This window comes from Phoca vitulina, unplaced genomic scaffold, assembly GCF_004348235.1.
Source record: "Phoca vitulina isolate PV1807 unplaced genomic scaffold, GSC_HSeal_1.0 scaffold9, whole genome shotgun sequence".
In the NCBI taxonomy this organism is placed as follows: domain Eukaryota; kingdom Metazoa; phylum Chordata; class Mammalia; order Carnivora; family Phocidae; genus Phoca; species Phoca vitulina.
The window spans coordinates 41,373,911-41,394,263 of NW_022589712.1; positions in this window are offsets into that span (position 1 = coordinate 41,373,911).

Genomic DNA, 20,353 nt, shown 5'->3' on the forward strand with positions numbered 1-20,353 from the left:
CTTTTCTAACTTTAAAATATGGTTTTCAGTATAACTTTTTTCGGAATATTGCATAAAATATGAGAGTGTAGAGTTAGGATATAAAGAAAATAATATTAAAATAGATTTATACAGAAATTTGGCTTACTCGGTTAGGGATTATTTACAGGGAAAGTTAGGCAGAGAAATAACTAAGGCTTCCTATCATTTAGCACAGGTCCAGGCATATAGTGGTCCCTCTATAAATGTTTGTGGCATGAATGGGTAAATGAGATTTTTGGCAGAATATTCTAATTCTTATACTGCTGCTAATGTTCAAATTAGGTGTGATATTTAGACCAATTATAGCCCTCCAGAAAACTCAGCCATCTTTAGTTATATGACTGGGGCATAGTTTAATGTTTTTGAAATTTTGTTTCTTTGTCATTATAATGCCTACCTTCATGTAGTTTCCAACTGAACTCAGCCTTGAGGGTAAATTATCATTTTCCCATTCGTATTCCTATATTATGTGACAAATGGAGTCATCAACATGAGGAAACACCATTATTTGCTTTTAAGGTTACCTTTCCCTTTAGTATTGTTTTCATTCGTGCTTTCCTGCAATTCAACTTATATTAAGTATACTTTTATTCAAATGATAAATCTTGGGACGCCTGGGTGGCTCAGTTGGTTAAGCGACTGCCTTCGGCGCAGGTCATGATCATGGAGTCCCGGGATCGAGTCCCACATCGGGCTCCCTGCTTGGCAGGGAGTCTGCTTCTCCCTCTGACCCTCCCCCCTCTCATGCTCTCTCTCTCTCATTCTCTCTCTCAAATAAGTAAATAAAAATATTTAAAAAAAAAAAAAGACAAAAGAAAATGATAAATCTTTGGGTTCTCATAAAGTTCATGTTTGTACTAAATCATCAATTGGAAATGAAATTATACATATATTCAACTAGAAAATAGCTAAATTGTGAATTATGAGTTTTGTAAGGTTTTTAATTTTGCTGTAGTTATTTTGAGGCCACATTTGTAATTATTAAGCCTTAAATATGGTGACAGTCAACAAAAATAATTGATATAATCAATTGTGATTATAGGTCAAAAGATACATATCCAAAACCTTTTATATGTATAACTGAAAGAGAGAAAAAAAAAAGTATATTTTTATTCACTAGAAATAAAGTTCCTTTTAGAAAAAGAACTATCTTTACTTAGAAAAATAAAGATAAGTGACTTTGATAACGAGGAATTGGAAGAAAAGATACCAAGAAGGTTGGACTGAAGATATTTTTAAAATCCTAGAGCAGAATTACCCTGTTATTAAAAAAAAAAAAAAGATATGCTACCATTTTGGGTCTTGAGAGTAGCAATGAGAGAGGGAAAGAGATGGACTGAAGCAGCATGGAGAGAGGCCCCAAATGGCAAAATTGTTCAAAGGACTTTTTAAAAAACAAAGGTATCAAATGTGAAGGTGTTCTCTTTGCAGTGACATTACTTCTTTCTCTCCAGTTAGTCAAATTTTCTACAAAGCATGACCTTTCAATACACATGGAATGGAGTTTCTTTTTGTGAAAGCTAAAGAAGAGGGGTTGAATTTCTTTCTTTCTTTTTTTTTTTTTTAAAGATTTATTTATTTATTTGAGAGAGCGAGAATGAGAGAGAGAGAGAGAGTACATGAAAGGGGGGCGGGTCAGAGGGAGAAGCAGGCTCCCTGCTGAGCAGGGAGCCCAATGCGGGACTCGATTCCGGGACTCCAGGATCATGACCTGAGCTGAAGGCAGTCGCCTAACCAACTGAGCCACCCAGGCGCCCCAAGGGGTTGAGTTTCTTAACCAGTATAGAATGGACTGGAAAGAACAACCTCATGAGACAGAACCAAGACTAAAAATTCACGAGACGTAGACAATTACAGCCAGAGGTGGCTTTGAGAAAGTCTGAGCTTTCAGTCTAATCTTATTTAGATTCTGAGAGGCAGAGTGAGCCAAGCTGACTCTAGGTGACACATAGGTTGATCTCAAGGTACACAGCAATCATTTCTACATTACTAGTTGCATGACTTTGGTTAAATAACCTGTCTCAGTTAGTTCATTTACAAAAATAGAACAAAAGCAGGGTCTACCTCAATGGGTTGCCCCAATGGGAATAAAATGTTAAATATTGTCATTGCAGTTGTTATTATTACTATTAGATATTCTCTTTTTTCTTTCTTCATTTCTTTCATTCCTAGGAGACAGTATTATTATAATAGTCCAGTTAAAGATGATGACGAATTATAGTCATGGACATGAAGAATTAAGTGGACATATGTAAAATTAATCTTTCTTACCCTACTCATCCAAAATTCTAAAAAAAAGAAAGTCTGTATTCACTCTCTCCCCATTTTCACTCCTATTCACTTTTCAACTGACTAGTCTTCTTTCTGTTACCAATTACTGTTCCTAAAATGCTGCTTTCATAAAGAATGTAAATGTACCAATTAAAAAAACTCAATTGACACTTCTTATTTTCATTCGCCCTTTCCTGCATTGACATTATTGATCACGTACTCCTTAAAATATTCTATACTTTTCTGTATCCAACTCTTCCAGTTTTCCTCATGCATCTCTTTCTCTCTCTCTTTTTGGTTTCTATCATGAGTGTCTTTTTTTCCATGCACCACCCATCACCAGCAATGCTACCATCTCTGCCGCCAAATATTATTACCCTTACCCAGTGTTCTTCTGCTTACCTAACTCTCAAAGTTTTAGCCATTATTGTACATTGTTAATTTCCAAATTTTATCTTCATTTCCTGAGTTTTAAGCTCATTTATTCAACTGTCAGCTGGAAAGCTCTACCAAGATGTCCCACAGATACTTCAACATACATCCAAAATTAAATAACGATAGTGTCATTCCTCCCTAAAAATGGCTTCTGATTTGTTATTTTCAATCTCATTTGGTAACAACAACAACAAAAAGGATATTTTGTCACTCAAGTAGAAACCAGTCTTCCACATACCTTTTCCCTCCTACTTCCTTCCTATATCTAATATATCAGTGGTCTCCAAACTCTTTTGATCTTTGTACTTAGTAAAATATGCTAAGCAAGCACTCCAAAATGAGTTAGATATTATTTCCACGTGTTTTCAATCCACATCTTTAAGGAAAGCTGATTTTTTAATGTTTTCAAAATAAAAGTTAAAAGTTCCAATGTTTATTTCCCACAACCACTATATTGTCATGCTAAATCCTGCTAATTCTACCCTCTAAGTTTTTAATCTCATTTTTTGCCTTTTTCCACTGCTCTGATTCAGATTCTCATGATTTCTTGCTTAGACTGCTGCACAAGCTTTATATTGTGGTTTCTCAACTCTGCCTGTGTCTTCCCAAGTCTTTACATATATTTATTTTATTTTAATATTTTATCCAAACTATACAACTAAACCTTCTCACTCTCCTGTTTAAAACCACTCATTAACCTTTCATTGCCTATAGGATAAAACTAAGCTCTCCATGATCTATATCCCTTTCTAGTTTGATGTGTTACCTTTCTATTCTTCACATATTAAATTTCAGCAAAATAATCAAGTTGCTTTCTTAAACTCAAGCACTTATTTTTCATTTCTCTGCCTTTGTATATTTTCAGTGCCTCTTTGTGTGTCCTTGCCCTCTCTTTCACCACATTTCTTTTCCTGATCAATCTCTACTTACTTTTCTATACTCAAATTGGGTGTTGCATCATCTAGATTGCATTTTCTCTGACTATTGGGATTAATCATGTGATCCACAGAAATCTATAATATCCAGTAGATAGCTCCACCATTCTGGAGCTGAATGTGGTGGGAGGAAAATATCCAACCGTGATGATGAGTCTCCCCTTAAATCTGTGACCACAACTTTCAAGTGGGCTCTTAAAATCATAGTGGATGTTCCTAGTCACTCTCTCAATTTCTTGGGTTATTACTTGACACATTATCTTATCTCTGCAAATCTCCAAACCATCCAGTCTGTCCTCCATTTCAGTTAACAAACTGAAATCTTTTTTACTAAAGATAGTAACAGATGGAAGAGAAATTCCACACACTTTCACCACCCCGTTTTTCAAGCTACGTAACATCTATAACCATAGCAAATACTGTACTTTCTCACCTGTTACCATAGATGAACTGCTCACTATAGATGAACTACTCATTTTCTTATCTAATTCTACTTGTGCACTAGATACCATGGCTCTCTTGCCAACTCAAGGGTATTATTCCACCAATATTTTCTGTGTCTCTTGCATCATCATTTTTTTCCCTCCATTAGATTATTTCCATTACCACAGAAACATCCTATTATTCCTCCCATCTGAAAAAAAAGCAAAACAAAATATAACTTATTATTTGTTAACTTATATCAAGAACTTGCCATAAATTTTTGTTTGGTGTGACAATGCTAAAAGGTCCTCATCACTTGGAAATACCTACTGACATATTTTAAGTGAACTGATATAAAGCTTAAAATGTACTTTAAGATTCACATAATATTGATAATTGTCAAACCTGGATGATGGGTATTATACTGTTTTCTGTACTTTGGTATATGTATGAAATTCTCAGTTCTAAAGTTTTGACAAATGTATGTAGTTATGTAACCACCACCATAATCAGTATACAGAATACATCCAATATTTCAGAAAGTTCACTCATGGGGTGCCTGGGTGGCTCAGTCATTAAGCGTCTGCCTTTGACTGAGGTCATGATCCCAGGGTCCTGGGATCGAGCCCCGCATTGGGCTCCCTGCTCAGTGGAAAGCCTGCTTCTCCCTCTCCCACCCCTGCTGCTTGTGTTCCTTCTCTCGCTGTGTCACTCTCTGTCAAATAAATAAATAAAATCTTTAAAAAAAAAAAAAAGTTCACTCATGCCCCTTTGCAGTTAATACCTTTTCTCTACCCCAGTCCCAGGGAAACATTAATAAATTTTCTAAATTTTGGTTTTGCTTTTTTTTTTTTTTTTTTTTTTTAAAGAATGTCATCTAGTTGTGCATCTGACTCTTGATTTTGGCTCAGGTCATGATTAGGGTCCTGGGATCCAGCCCTGTATTGGACTCAGTGCTCAGCATGGAGTCTGCTTGAGGATTCTCTCTCTCTCTCTATCCCCCTCCCTCCACTCATGTTCTCTCTCTCTCTCAAATAAATCAAATCTTTAAGAAAAAAAAAATGTTATCTAAAAGGTACCATACATTATGCAGCCTTTCAAGTTTGTCTTCTCTCACTTACTATAATGATTTTCATATTTATCCATATTGTATGTATCTGTTGTTTAGACTTTATGTTGATGATGAGTATTCTGTTGTATTTATGTAACATAGTTTGTTTAAGCTTTTAGCAATTAATTAACATTTGATTATTTCCAGGATAGATATTATGAATAGGTCTGTGAACATTTGGGCAGAGGTATTTGTGTGGATATATGTTTTATTTCTCTTAGGTAAATAACAAGGAGGGGATTACTGGGTCAAGATAAGTGTATGTTTAAATTTATATGAAAACACCAAACTGTTTTTCAAAGTGGCTGTACCATTTTGTACTATTATCAGTGATACGTAAGTTCCAGTCATTCTGCATTACTGCCAGCGCTTAATAATGTAGCTCTTTTCAATTTTAGCATTTGTTATAGATGTGCAGTGGAATATTGTGATTTTTTTTTTAAAGATTTATTTATTTGAAAGAGAGAGAGAAAGAAGGAGAGAGAGCACGCATCGGGGGAGGGTCAGAGGGAAAGGGAGAGAGAAAATCTCAAGCAGGCTGCACAACCAGTGTGGAGCCCAATGCAGGGCTCGATCTCATGACCCTGAAATCATGACGTGAACCAAAATCAAGAGTTGGATGCTTAACTGACTGAGCCACCCAGGCTCCCCCACCTTTTTTTTCTTAAAGTAGGCTCCATGCCTAGCACGGAGCCCAACACAGGGCTTGAAATCACATCCCTGAGATGAAGACCTGAGCTGGAACCAGGAGTCAGACACTTAACTGACTGAGCCACCAAGGTACTCCAAATATTGTGGTTTTTAATTTTCATTTTCCTGATGAATAATGATATTATGAATCTTTCCATATGCTTATTTTCTTTCCACTCATATATATTCTTTAGTGAAGTGTCTGTACAGATATTTCACACATTTTGTATTAGGCTATTTTATTATTAAGTTGTAAGATTTTTTTTTTTACTTATTTCAGATATAAGTTCTTTATCATATGTGAGTTTTATAAATATTTTCTCCATCTATGGCTTGTTTTTCCCTTTACTTAATGGGTCTTTTAAAGAAGGAAAGTTAAATTTGATGAAGTCAAATTTATCATTTTTCTCTTCCATGGTTTGTGCTTTGAGTGTCTAAGAAATATTTGACTAACTTAAAATCACAAAGGTTTTGTACTATATTGGCTTCTAGAAGTTTTATAGTTAGAACTCTCAAATTTAGATCTGTGATCTATTTAGAGTTAATTTTTATATCATTAAAAAGTATGATTGAAGTTTATGTTTGCATATAGATGTCCAGCTGTTGCAGGACCATTTATTGAAAAGACTATTCTTTTCCCATTGAATTATATGGGCACCTTTATTGGAAATCAACTGATCATATACACTGGTTTGTTTATGAACTCTCTATCCTCCTTCATTGGTCTCTCTTGTCTATCCTTACACCAAAATAACCTTAGTTACTATAACTTTTTATGAAATCTTGAAACAGGTAGTTCTAGGCCTCCAGTTTTTTTTATTCTTCCAAATTGTCTTGGATATTTTAGGTAGATACTGTGCATTTTGATATAAGTTTTAGAATTAGTTTGTTAATTTCTACAAAAGAGCTTCCTGGCATCTTGATTGGGGTTATATTTAATTGATGGATTAATTTGTGGGGGAATGGACACCTTAACAGCTGAATCTTCTACCTTGCAGTGTATTTCTCCATTTATTCATGTCTTTAAATCCTTTCAGCAATGTTTTAGTTTTCAAGTGTAGGCATTATACATATTTTGTGAAATTTATCTCAATTTCTTATGTTTCTGATGCTAATGTAAATGATATTGTTCTTAAAATTACAATTTCCAATTATTTGTTGTTAGTGTATGAAAATGCAGTTGTTTTTAAAATACTTAACTTGCATCCTATGGCCTTGCTTAAATTTAGTTAGTTCTGGTAGTTTTGTTGTAGATTCCTTGGAATTTACTATGTAAATAATTATGCTGTCTATGAAGAGAAATAGTTTTATTTCTTCCTTTCTAATCTGTATGCTTTTTTTTTCTTAAATTCTTCCTGCAATTCAGTGTTGACTAGGAGTGATAAGAGCAGATAACATTGCCATGTTTCTGATCTTAGGGAGAAAGAATTCTGTCTTTGACTATTGTGCATATGTTTGTAGTTATTTTATAGATGCCCTTTATAAAGTTGAGGAAATTAGTTTGTTGAGAATTTTAAGTAAATTTAATTAATTTGTTGAATTTTGTTAAATATTTTTTCTGTATCTACAGAGATGGTCATATACATTCTCAGTATGTTAATATGGTGAATTATATTGATTGATTTTTTCAATGTTAAAACAACCCTGCTTTCCTAGGATAAACCTAAATTCCTTGTGACCTATTACTCTTTTTATATGTTGTGGGATTTGATTGCTGATACTATTAAAAAGCATTTTTGCATTTGTATTCATGAAGTATACTTGCTTGTAGTTTTCTTTTCTTGTAATGTCTTTTTCTGATTTTAGTAATAAGGTTATGCTGACCTAATAAAATGAGTTGGCTGATGTTCCTCACTCACCTACTTTATGAAGTAGTATTACCTAAAATTGATATTAATTCTTTTATTCTGTTGAGCTATTTCAGCCTAGAATTTTCTTTGGGAGAAGTTTCAGTTTCTTTAATGGATAGAGGGCTGTTGGGATGATCTGTTCCTTCTAAGAGTTTGTTCATTTCATCTATACTTTAACTATTAATCATATTCATTTTAAAGTCTCTGATGATACCAACATCTGGTGCATCTCTGGGTCTGTTTCTTTTTATTGCTTGATTTCTTGACAATGGATCTATTATTTTTGCTGATGTTTCTGTCTCATAATCATTTTATTGCTGATATTATGTGTGGAAAATCAGTAAAAACTAAGGTAAATAGAGTTTATGTCTTGAAATGGTCAGACCTTTTTTCCTATCAGGCCATTAATAGTATGGGCAATTTGATTAATTTCAGTAGTTTCACTGAATTTTGTTATTCACCACAGACTTTAAATTCTTATAGTGGAAGACTCTTGCCATTTTTTCCTTAGTGCAGGTCTGGGTTTTACATGGTGGAGGTGGAAGTGGTGGTGGTTCTGAATGTTTCCCCTTCACATCAGATCCATTCATAGTTTTTGGTAGGCTTGCATGCCTGCACCACAAATGGGTTTCTTTCAGCTCTTTTACCTCCTCCAGTAGTAGAGTGCCATTGCTTCTCACTTGCTTCAAGACTACTAGTAGTGGCAGGGAAGGGGGCTTCTGTTTTTCTTCTCCAGTCATAGTCTTAGTAAGGCTTTGTGTTCCTAGCCTGATGAGTGAGCTTTCTTAATATACCTTACCTTCCCCTCTATGCCAGTTGAACTCTACGTTACGTCTTTGAGGGGTCTTGGATACAAGTTACTTGCTTTTCCCTTAGAGCAGCAGACCTCTGCTTTGGGTCAGCTTAAGATCCTGAGTATGAGTGTATTTCCTGTCCTTACCCCAGTGACTGATGGTTTTTGTTTAGGTTCAATGCAGGGTGGGGAATGTGGGTTTTCTACCTGTCCCCCAGCAACTGAAATCATTTTCATGGGATTTGCAGGTAGGAATGCTTTCTGGCCTTTTCCTAATACCACATGGGGTTTATTTCTAACCCTTTCCCAAGGGCCACCAACATTTTTCTGGGGTGGGGAAGGGGAAGTCAGTGTGAGGGTTTTAGTTTGTATGATGAGTCAAGTCTAGAATACTCCTAGGTTTGTGCTAGTTACCCATGGTACAGCTGACTGCATACCCCTATGCCTATGCCCAAGAGAGTGGTTCTTCCAGGTCTCCTGCACTGCCCCCAGTCTTTCTTGTGAGTAACTGGCAGAGAGTCTTAAATTGCTAGTAAGTGTTTATAGACTCTTTATGTGTCTTTGGCTCCTAGGGATTCTAAATTATGATGGTAGCCTATAGTAAGCCTTTAAGATTTGTTAAAAGTTTTTCTTCTTACTTTTGTGGTTGCCATTTCTTCCATCCATGCTCTGCCAAGATCAAAATAGTTTGTGATTCCCAATTTTCCTTGGAACAGCTTGTTACACTTTGGAATTCTGAATCTTGGTTGTTTTAAAATCTTGGCGCTCTGATAGGCTCAAATAAAGCTAATATTATATAGATTGTCTGGCTTTTATTCATAGTTAGGTTGGAAGTAATACTCTCTTTATTTACATCCCAAGTGGAAGAACTGATTTTTCTCTTTTGTATTCTGATTTAGGACTCTCATTATAGGGAACATCTACAAATATCAAAATGTATTTTATAAAAATGTACTTAATCTGCAAGTGCCTCTAGAAACACCATGGAATCTTGGTCTTGGTGAGAATTCCATTTTAGAAATATTCATTTGGTTGCTGTGCCTGGGTGGCTCAGTTGGGTAAGTGACTGACTCTTGATTTCAGCTCAGGTCTTGACCTTGTAAGATTGAGCCCCATGTGGGGCTCTGCACTGGGCAAGGAGCCTGCTTAAGATTATCTCTCCCTCTGTCCCTCCCCTCCTTGCCCCCACTTGTGCATACTCTCTCTCTAAATATATATATACATTCGTTTGGTTCAAATTCCAGTTACCTCAACCATGGCCCCAGAACACAATATAAAACATTCCTGGTAGCCACCTGGATCTCTTGCAGGGCCTCAGGTTTGGATACCATCAACTTCTTTCCTCTTTCAGGACCATCACATCCAGCTCCTCTGCCTGGATCTCTCCTTCCTACTCTTGCTTCTTATGCAAATTCCTACATCACCCTCAGCTCACAGTTTAAATTCCACTACTTCAAAAATGCCTTCCCTAATTTCTAATCTAAGTGAGGCTCTCCCTCCCCATTATAGTCTTACACAGTACCTTATAGATTTCCTTCTCAACAACCACATTTTGCAATTTATAGACACATTTAGCTATTCATTTAATGAATTTATTCCTCACTGTTAACTCCATTGAGTTAGAGACCCTGTCTGTATTGTTCACAGTTGTTCACTAAACTCTTGATACAGTTTAACTAGTACTTCGCAATTTGCTGAATGTTAACAGCTACTCAAAATTTGTTGAATGAATGAAATTCTTATGAAGTAGAGAGTCAGAAGGGAGAGATGCAATAATAGCTAGAGGAATAAAAATGCAGGACAGACTTCCAAGTAAATTTGGGCATAGAAAACACTGAAGGCCACTGCTCAGAAATGGAATCCAAAGCCAAGGCCCAAACTAGGTTCTGCTTATATCTGTCCTTTAAATAAGCAGACCAATCTCTAAGGGTGAGCAGGAAGGCGCGATGAATATTTGCTTTGAGTTTATTCTCCCATGTGAGCTTAATGAAATAAATGCCCACATAAATTTTGGATGAGGTGATTAAACATGATGGCTTTGGGTGCATACCTGACTCAAAGAGCTCTGTGATCTGCTTAGAGAGAAATATACAGACTTGAACACTATAATAGTCTTTATATAGCAGGCATCTAGGATTTGGCCATGTGATGTTTCATAGAAATTATCTCACCCCAAATTACTGAAGAAAGAACAGACTGCTTAGTAAATAATGTTGGAAAAACTTGTCTTACTCTATGGAAAAATAAAAGTGAATTTCCACTTAATACTACAAAGTTGAATTTCAGGTATATTAATCCTGCAAAATTGATAGATTCTAATATAGGAGACTATTTTTGTCATGTAAGGTAGAGGAAAGACCTTGTAGAGAAAACCTTAGAAGCACAAATCATGAGGTAAAAAATGGCTTAATTTGATTTCATAAAATTTGAAGATTTCTTTTAAATTATGGACATTATAAAAAAATAAACAGACAGATACAAAAATGGGAAAATTATTTGCAATATCTGAAACTGACAAGACAAATATCTATAACACAAGGAACTTAACCACAATGAAATAGAGGCAAAGGTAGGAATAGGGTACTCACAGAAAAAGTACCACAAAAGTTATCAGGCATCTAAAGAGATGTTCAGTCTGACTGGTATTTGGAGAAATGCAGTTGAAGCAGCAGTGAAGCATCACTTTATAACCATCAGTTTGGTGGTGAATAATGCAAATTTAGGGATACAAGCATGCATGAATCCTTCTGTATTACTAGTGGGACTGTAAAATCTGTGTCAGGCAGCTATTCTGAGTTCCACCTAAGAGTATTTACTGAGACTAAATGCATATGTGACCTATAATCTAACTATCCTGCTCCTGGATGTATACCACAGAAATATATTTTTTAAGACTTTATTCATTTGAGATAGAGAGTGAGAGAAAGCATGAGCATGAGTGGGGAGGGCAGAGGGAGAGGGAGAAGCAGACTCTCCACTGAGCAGGGAGCTCAACATGGGGCTCGATCCCAGGACCCTGGGATCACAAAGGCAGATGCTGAACTGACTGAACCACCCAGGCGCCCTGCACAGAAATATTTTTACAAAGGTCCTTGGGGGACATATATGAGGGGCATTGTTTGTGATGGTGGGGAGTTGGAGGCAGTTTAGTTGGAAGAATGGAGAAATGAAACATGGTGGACACATACTATGAGCTAGGATACAGCATTTAGAAGCATCAGCCCAGCTGTACATAGCAACATGGATAGATTTTATGAAACAGTAACATATAAAAATAGCAATCATCTTAATAACAATAGGTAGCACTTATGTAGTATTTACTACCTGCCAATTACTGTTCCGAGATCATAACAGCCCTGTGATGTATTATTATTATCCACAATTTAAAGGTGAAGAAATTAAAGTACATAATGTCACACAGTAAGTGTATGTGCTGGGATTTGAACTTCAGCAATCTGGCTGCAGAATTCTTGCTCTCAAGCAGTCATGATATGCCTAAGAGCTACAATGAGAGCTATAGAACAATAGTATTAATGGAGATAAAAAATTCATACACACCAAACTATAATACATATTTTTATAGAATACATTAATACTAAAGCATTTCAAAACACATGAGAATGGAAATAAAAGGAAATAATTAAATAAATACATCAAGAGAGGGTTCTTACACAACCTGGTGATGAAATTGCTCTGGATGGAGGAGTAGGATTATTTTAATTCTTTGGACGTGTGAGAGTAATATACTTAACTTATAAAGATTTTTTACTTAAGCATGCTTTTTCAAGCATTGATATAAAGAGAGACCAGGAAGTAGCTCCAGCAAGAACCTGGAAAAGCAGGTATGATGGGCAGATGCTAGTGAATAAGGACAACATGAGACCCAAAGATAAAATCAAAAAGTAGAAGCAGCAGCAAAATGATAACAAAAAATATTTTTTTAGCCACTTTGGTGAGAAGGAATTGGACTTTTTTGTTGGTCTTGTCTTTTTTAATATACAATAACAAGGAATTCGCAGTTGAGGATTTAAACAAGTTTACCTTAGTCAGAAGTTAGTCTTATAATTTGGTATTTAAGGAGCACCAAGAGCAGGATTTCTTACCTTTTCTGTATCTAATTTTAACCTTTTTATGTTTAAGTCCTGTCCTCATTCAATGGCCATAAATTTAATTCAAATAAAGAATTGCTTTGTAAATTCTTGTTATATTCCTGATAAAAACATGGGTTTTGATATGAGCAAAAAAAAAAAAAAAAAAATCATAATGACCAGATAACGGAAACATAAAACAAGACTCACAGAAAAAAAATGGAGTAAATTGTTAGGTATTTTTCATTCCACATTTTTGTGTACACAAATGCACAGCAACTGGAGATTATGCAGTGGGAACGATCTGTGTCAGAATTGGAACGGTAAAATGCAAAGACAAATGGCAGTGCTGAAAAGAGATTGTAACCTGTTTCTTGCTTGGAGGTGCAAATGGTTGTTAGGACTCTTAGAAACAGGTAGGTTATTAGACTGAACTCACGGAGCAGTAAGAAACCAACTTACAAGGAAGACGATTGTCTCCAACTTTTTTCTTATTCGTTCCTTCAATCACTATTTGCTTTCTTCAAGAAGAACTAAGGATCTCTCTCTTGGAAACTGCTTTGTTCCATTTTCAGATAAATTAAAAATTTTGGTTTGGTAAAATTAAAAAAAATCTTCACCCAACAGATGATATAAAAGAATAAAGGAACCCTAATTTTTCCTCTGTTTATAAAACTCTCTTAGTATTTCTAATCTGGGTGCTGCATGGTAGATGGCCTAAGGGGGCTATGTGATCTACAGTAGAAATGAATAATGAGATGTATTGCCCCTCACACACTGTAGTTTTCAACGTAATTGTTCAATTGCTGTTTGTAGTATACAAGCTATACTCTTCTGTTCGAGTGCCTCTATCACAATTTCCTCCTCCTATAGCTCTTCCTATCTCTACCTTTCAAAATTCATCCATTCCTTTGAAGCTGTCTCCAGATCCCACCACCTCGATTAAACATTTCCAAATCTACTCAACCCAAATTAAGCCTTACCATCTGTGAATTTCCATAGCACTGTGTTTTAATTCTGCTCTGTCACCTATCAGTTCTACCTAGGACTCTACTAATTTGTGTGTACATTTTTGTTTTCCTGTCTTGTTCACCTTTGCTTTTCTTATAGTGAATGTTTACACATGATATATTCTCAAGTGAATACTGAATTAAATTAGAGGTTTTGAAACACAATGAATGCAGTTTTCTAGCAAGATAAATCTGGTAGTCCTACATAGGATAGATTGGGGGCTAGGATATTAAGGAGTTAGGAAAAAATGTTCACAACAAATTGTGATATTCAGGCATGGGGCAATGAGGGTCTAGAAGGGCAGTGCCTGACTGTGTATAGATGAGGAAGTGGTGATTCACAGGGAGATCCTGGAGAGAAAATGATAGATTGTTATGAATAATGATGATGATGATGATGATTAGCAATGGGGGTGATAGTTTATATTTGTATAGCAGTTTACAGTTTATGTAGATTATTCCAGAGTAATGTATGCAGATCTCACTCATGAGAATCAAGTGAAGTGATATGATAAATAATCATGTGTTAAAGTGTTGATATGCATGGAATTCTTGTGGGTTTTTTTTTTTTTTTTTGAAAGGTTTGTTAGCTTCAAAGTTGGAAAAAGATATATAGCACAGAACACAATGGCAACTTAGAAATCAGGTTAATCATGGCAATTTACAAATTGCTGCATTTTTCCTGCTCATCAGAAGATTTATCCAAGAAATAGTCTGAGAAATCCGTTACAGCCAGTATCTAATAATAAATTCCAAATTCCAGTGTTATTTTTAGCAAACATTTATTTAATGCCTGTGGATTTATTGGGGGCTGAATTATTCCTCCAGGGGGATGGAGACAGAACAGTAATAGCTCCTTCTACCTAGGGAGACATTGACTTCCAGCTTGTTATATTTTGGGGCAAAAGATAAAATGAATGCCTTTGCCTTCTGAGGGCAAAGACCACAGGAAATTTTTAAAGGACGCCACTGGCTCACTTGTATTTGTACCATAGGAACCTGAAGCTATAAAAGAGCTGACTGCAGAAACCTCAGGGACCAGAGTACTTTCTTCATTATTGTAGGGTTATATATATCTTGGAATGTGTTGATGAATGTCTTACCATCCTTTTAAGCAAATTGATTGGAATACAAAGCACCATGTGCTTAACTGGTATCTACTTAAGTATTTCCCATTATCAGCTAAAAAATAAAGAGACTTAATGTGTACACACATTGGGCTGGACTAGTTCCAGTTTTTGTTTCCCTCAATTTGTGCTTGTAGAAAGGGCTTGAACTCTGTCCTGCTATAGGATAGAGAAGGATTATATTATTTTGAGACATAAATTAGTGCTATCCTCACAGTTCCACTTTCCTCTTTATGACCATCAGGGATAATGGAATAAAAAAAAATGGTTAAAAAATCAAGTCTAGAGTTGGCTCCTGAGAGAGGAATAAAGTCTCCAAATCCTATTTCACATTGGGAATGGAAGATGACCATTTGGTCTGGGCATGAAAGAGGATCATAACGTTCCAGTCCAGTGTGAGGAGGGAGGCAAAGTGGCAGAACTCTCTAAGCAGAGATGATTCTTTTAGAAGTCCTGGGCCAGTGCCTTTTTCCAGTGAGATTGACTGGGCAGAAGTAGGATCACAACAAATGTAAACTTGATGTGAATAAGCCAAGGTAATTTCATTGATCATGTCAAATCAGGAGGGGAAGGAAACTAAGCTTCTATTTATGCAGCACTCTATCACCTGGTGTGAATGAGGCTACCAATATACATATGGGAATGGCTTTGGAGAGAGGGTATATTCAGTGGCAAAAAATGGGAAAGAATTAATTTAATAATGAGATAAATGAATTGTAGCTAGTTAAAGAGGAAGAAAAGATTTTTGTTCAGGTTAGTTCATACTGAGGTTGATAGGAGAATGATAATCTGATTGGAAGGGTGCTATCCTTTGAGGTAACATTTCAGAATGTCTGTGTGAGGAGCAGCCCCCTTTATGTTTTAAGGGATGTCATAGAAAGGGATCTGTTGAAATAGTCACTCAGACATGAAATATTTCTTTTATTTTTGGAAAGTTTGGCTTCTTTTTTTAATGGTTAAGATAGTGAATTTTACTTAATTATTTATTTCCAACATTATTAAGTTGTTATTGATTTATAACATATGTAAGTTTAAGCTGTACAACATGATAATTTAATATAAGTATATGTTGCCAAATGATTACCACAATAAGGGTAGTTAACACTGCCATTTTCTCACATAGAGAAACACATTTGTGTGTGTGTGTGTGTGTGTGTGTGTGGTTATAACATTTAAGATCTACTTTCTTAGGGCACCTGATTGAGTATCCGATTCTTGATTTTAGCATTGTGAGATCAAGCCCTGCATCAGGCTCCATGCTCAGCAGGGAGTCTGCTTGGGATTCTCACTCTCCCTCTTCCTCTGCTCCTCCCCTCCACACTTTCTCTCTCTCCTGAATAAATAAATAAATAAATCTATCTTTAAAAAAAAGAGATCTACTTTCTTAACAGCTTTCAAGTATATAATACAAAACTCTTAATTATAGTCACCATGCTGTTTATTAGAGTCCCAGAACTTACTCATCTGGAATAAGTATTCATCTGGAATAAGTTGGAAGTTTGTACCCTTTAACCAACATGCTCCTATTTCCCTCACCCCCTAAGCTATGGTAACCACCACTTTTCTCTGTTTCTATGAATTTGGTTTTTTAAAGATTATACATATAAGTGATATCATATACTGTTTGTCTTTCTATGCCTAACTTATTTCACTTAGCATAATGCCCTGAAGGTCCATTCATGTTGTTGCAAATGGTAGGATTTCCTTTTTTTTTAATGGTTGAATAATGTTCCAGTGTGTATGTATACCTCATTTTTTAATCCATTCATTATTGATGGATCCTCAGGTAGTTTCCATGTCTTGGCTGTTGTGAATAATGCCTCAGTGAACATGGTGGTGTATATAATTTTTTGAGATGGTGATTTCATTTCCTTTGGATATATATTGAGAAGTAGGATTGCTAGGTTATCATAGTTCTATTTTTAATTTTTTTGAGGAACTTCCGTACTGGTTTCCATAGTGGCTGCACCAATTTACATTCCCATCAGTAACGGGAACCCACCAGGGTTCCTTTTTCTCCATAACCTGGTCAACACTTGTTAGTTCTTATCTTTTTGGTAATAATCATTCTAACATGTATGAGGTAAAATCTCATTATGGTTTTGATATGCATTTTCTTGATGATTAGTGATGTAGAGCATCTCTTCATGTACCTGTTGCCCATTTGTGTATCTTCTTTGGAAAAATGTCTGCTCAAGTCTTTTGCCCATTTTAATCAAATTATTTTTGCCATTAAGTTTCTTATGTATTTTAGATAAATGATTTGCAAGTATTTTCTCCCATTCCATAGGTTGCTTTTTCATTTTGTTGCTTATTTCTTTTGCTGTGTAGAAGCTTTTTAGTTTGATGTAGTTCTACCTACTCTCATGGTACAAACAATATGATAAGGCAAATTCTGTAAAATACTAGAATTTGGTGGGTCTGGAGTACAAGTATTTTGAAGTTCTTTGTACTGTTCTTACAAGTTTTCTATGCCTAAAAAGATTTCTAAAAAACTGTAAAGGAGTAGTCCAAGATGGTGGCATAGGAAGATCCTGACCTCACCTCCTACCATAGATACAACAGATCTATAGCTACATATGGAACAATTCTCTCTGAAAAAGACCTGAAAACTAGCTGGAAGCTTCTCCATAAGAAAGAATAAAAGGGCTACACTGAGATAGGTAGGAGAGGTAGAGCCACAGTTTTACCGAAACCTTACTCCCAGCATAGGATCTCACAAATATGGAGCTTCTCCTTGAGAGTGATGAGTTCATTTAATACCTATCTTCCTCAGACTCTTCCAAAAAATTGAAAAGGAGGAAACACTTATAAACTCATTTCTCAAGGCCAACATTACCCTGATACCAAAACCAGAACAAGACACCACAAAAAGAGAGAACTACAGACCAACATTCCAAATGAACACAGATGCAAAAATCCTCAACAAAATATTAGCAACCGAATTCAATATTATATTAAAAGGATCTTACACCATGATCAGGTGGGATTTATTCCAGAGATGCAAAGATGGTTCAATATCCACAAATCAATCAATGCAATACACCACATTAACAAAGTGAAGAATAAAATCATATGATCATCTCAATAGATGCAGAAAAAGTATTTGACAAAATTCAGCAACCATTTATGTTAAAAACTCAACAAAGTGAGTAGAGAGGAAATGTACTTCAACATAATAAAGACCATATATGACAAGCTCACAACTAACATCATACTCAGTGGTGAAAAGCTAAAAAATTTTCTTGTAACAACAGGAATAAGACAGGTATGACCACTTTTGCCACTTTTATTCAACATAGTATTGGTAGTAGTAGCCAGAGCAATTAGGCAAGAAGAAGAAATAAAAGGCATCCAAATTGGAAAGGAAGATGTAAAACCATCACTATTTGTGGACATGAGCTTATATATACAAAACTCTAAGGACTCCATCAAAAAACTGTTAGAACTAATAAGCAAATTTTGTAAAGTTTCAGGGTACAAAATCAGTATACAAAAATTGGTTGTTTCTATGTACTAACCACAAACTATTAGAGAAATTAAGAAAATAATCCCATTTACAATTTCATCAAAAAGAATAAAATGCCTAGGAGTAAATTTAACCAAGGAGGTGAAGGGCTTGTACACTGAAAATTATAAGACATTGATGAAAGAAATTGAAGTAGACACAAATAAATGGAAAGATAGTCTGTGTTCGTGTATTAGAAAAATTAATATTGTTTAATATCCATATTGCCCAAAGCAATCTACAGGTTCAGTGCTCTCCCTAATAAAATTCCAATGACATTTTTCATAGATAATATAAAGAATGCTAAAATTTGTATGTAACCACAAAAGATCCTGACTAGCCAAGCAGTCTTGAAAAAGAACAAAGCTGGAGGCATCATACTCCTTGATTTCAAACTATATTACTTAGTAATCAGAACACCATGGTATTGGCATAAAAACGGACACATAGGAACAGAATACAGAGCCCAGAATTAAGCCCATACATATATGGTCAGGTAATTTACAACAGAGGAGGCAAGAATATACAGTGGGAAAGGGCAATCTCTTCAATAAATGGTGCTGGAAAAACTGGACAGCTAAATGCAAAAGAATGGAACTAGACCACTGTCTTAAAGCATTCACAAAAATTAACCCAAAATGGATTGAAGACTGGAATCTAAGACTGTAACTTTCAGAAGAAAAAATAGTAAGTTTCTTGGCATCAGTCTTGGCAGTGGTTTTTTTTTGGATCTGATTCCAAAAGTAAAGGTAATAAAAGCAAAAATTAACAAGTGGGACTTCTTCAAACTCAAAAGCTTCTGCACAGTGAAGAAAACCATTAACAGAATGAAAAGACAACCTGTGGAATGGGAGAAAATATTTGCAAATGATATATCCCATAAGGTTTAATATCTAAAATGCATAAAGAACTCCTACAACTCAATAGTGAAAAAAACAATCTATTAAAAAGGACATGAATAGACATTTTTCTAAAGAAGACATATAGCTAGCCAATAGGCACATGAAAAGATGCCCAACATCACTAATCATCAGGGAAATGCAAATCAAAACCACAATGAGATACCACCTCACACTGGTTAGAATAGCTATTATCAAAAAGATAAGAAATAACAAGGATGATGAGGATGGGGAGAAAAAGGAACCCTGTATGCTGCTGGTGGGACTGTATATTGCTGTAGTCACTATGCTAAATAATATGGAGGTTCCTCAGAAAAACTGCTAGGACTACCATATGATCCAGAAATTCCATTTCTGGGAGGCTGTTGAATATAGCTTTGCATTCTCCTTGGCAAACCCTATCCAGGACTATGCCACCCAGCAGAATTTATATGAGGATGCCACAGAAGCTACTTGTTTGAAACCTAAATCTGAGAAAACACAAAAAGCAAACCAGACCAATTTCTCTCATGATTATAGATGTAAAAATACTAATAAAATAATGCAGTTGAGAAGGCGGTGCTTAGTAAATGTGTATCAGATTACAACCAAGATTTTTTTTCAGGGTTAAGCAGATGGTCAGTATTAGAAACACATAACTCACTTTATCAATAGATCAAAAAAAGATTAATGTAATTATTTTAATATAGTGCCAAGTATATTTGATGAAATTTAACATTAAATCCTGATATAAACATTGTTTTCTAAAAATATATTTCCTTAACATTTTGAAAAAGCCAAATCATACTCAAAGATTAAAAGCCCAAAGCGTTTGCATCAGAATCAGAATTCTCCCATTCGATAGTGGATACAATAATGCTACATTTCAGAGTTGTGAGAAGAGAGAAAATGCTGAAAATAGCTAATAAGCATAAATGAAATAAGATGGAAGTAATGAAGTCAAGTATATAAGTCATTACACTAAATGTGATTGTAGAGAATTTTCCTATTACACACACACACATACACACACACACACTCACACACTTGAATTATTGGCAATTTGCTGGTATGAAAGACAAGATCTTTAAGCTTGACTATCAAACTCTATTCGATCCAAAGATAGTGCACATCATAAAGGCTCCATAAATGTTATATCATGCATGCTTCTTTGGTTAAAGTCATATAATCATAAGAGCTTTCAAATATGTAT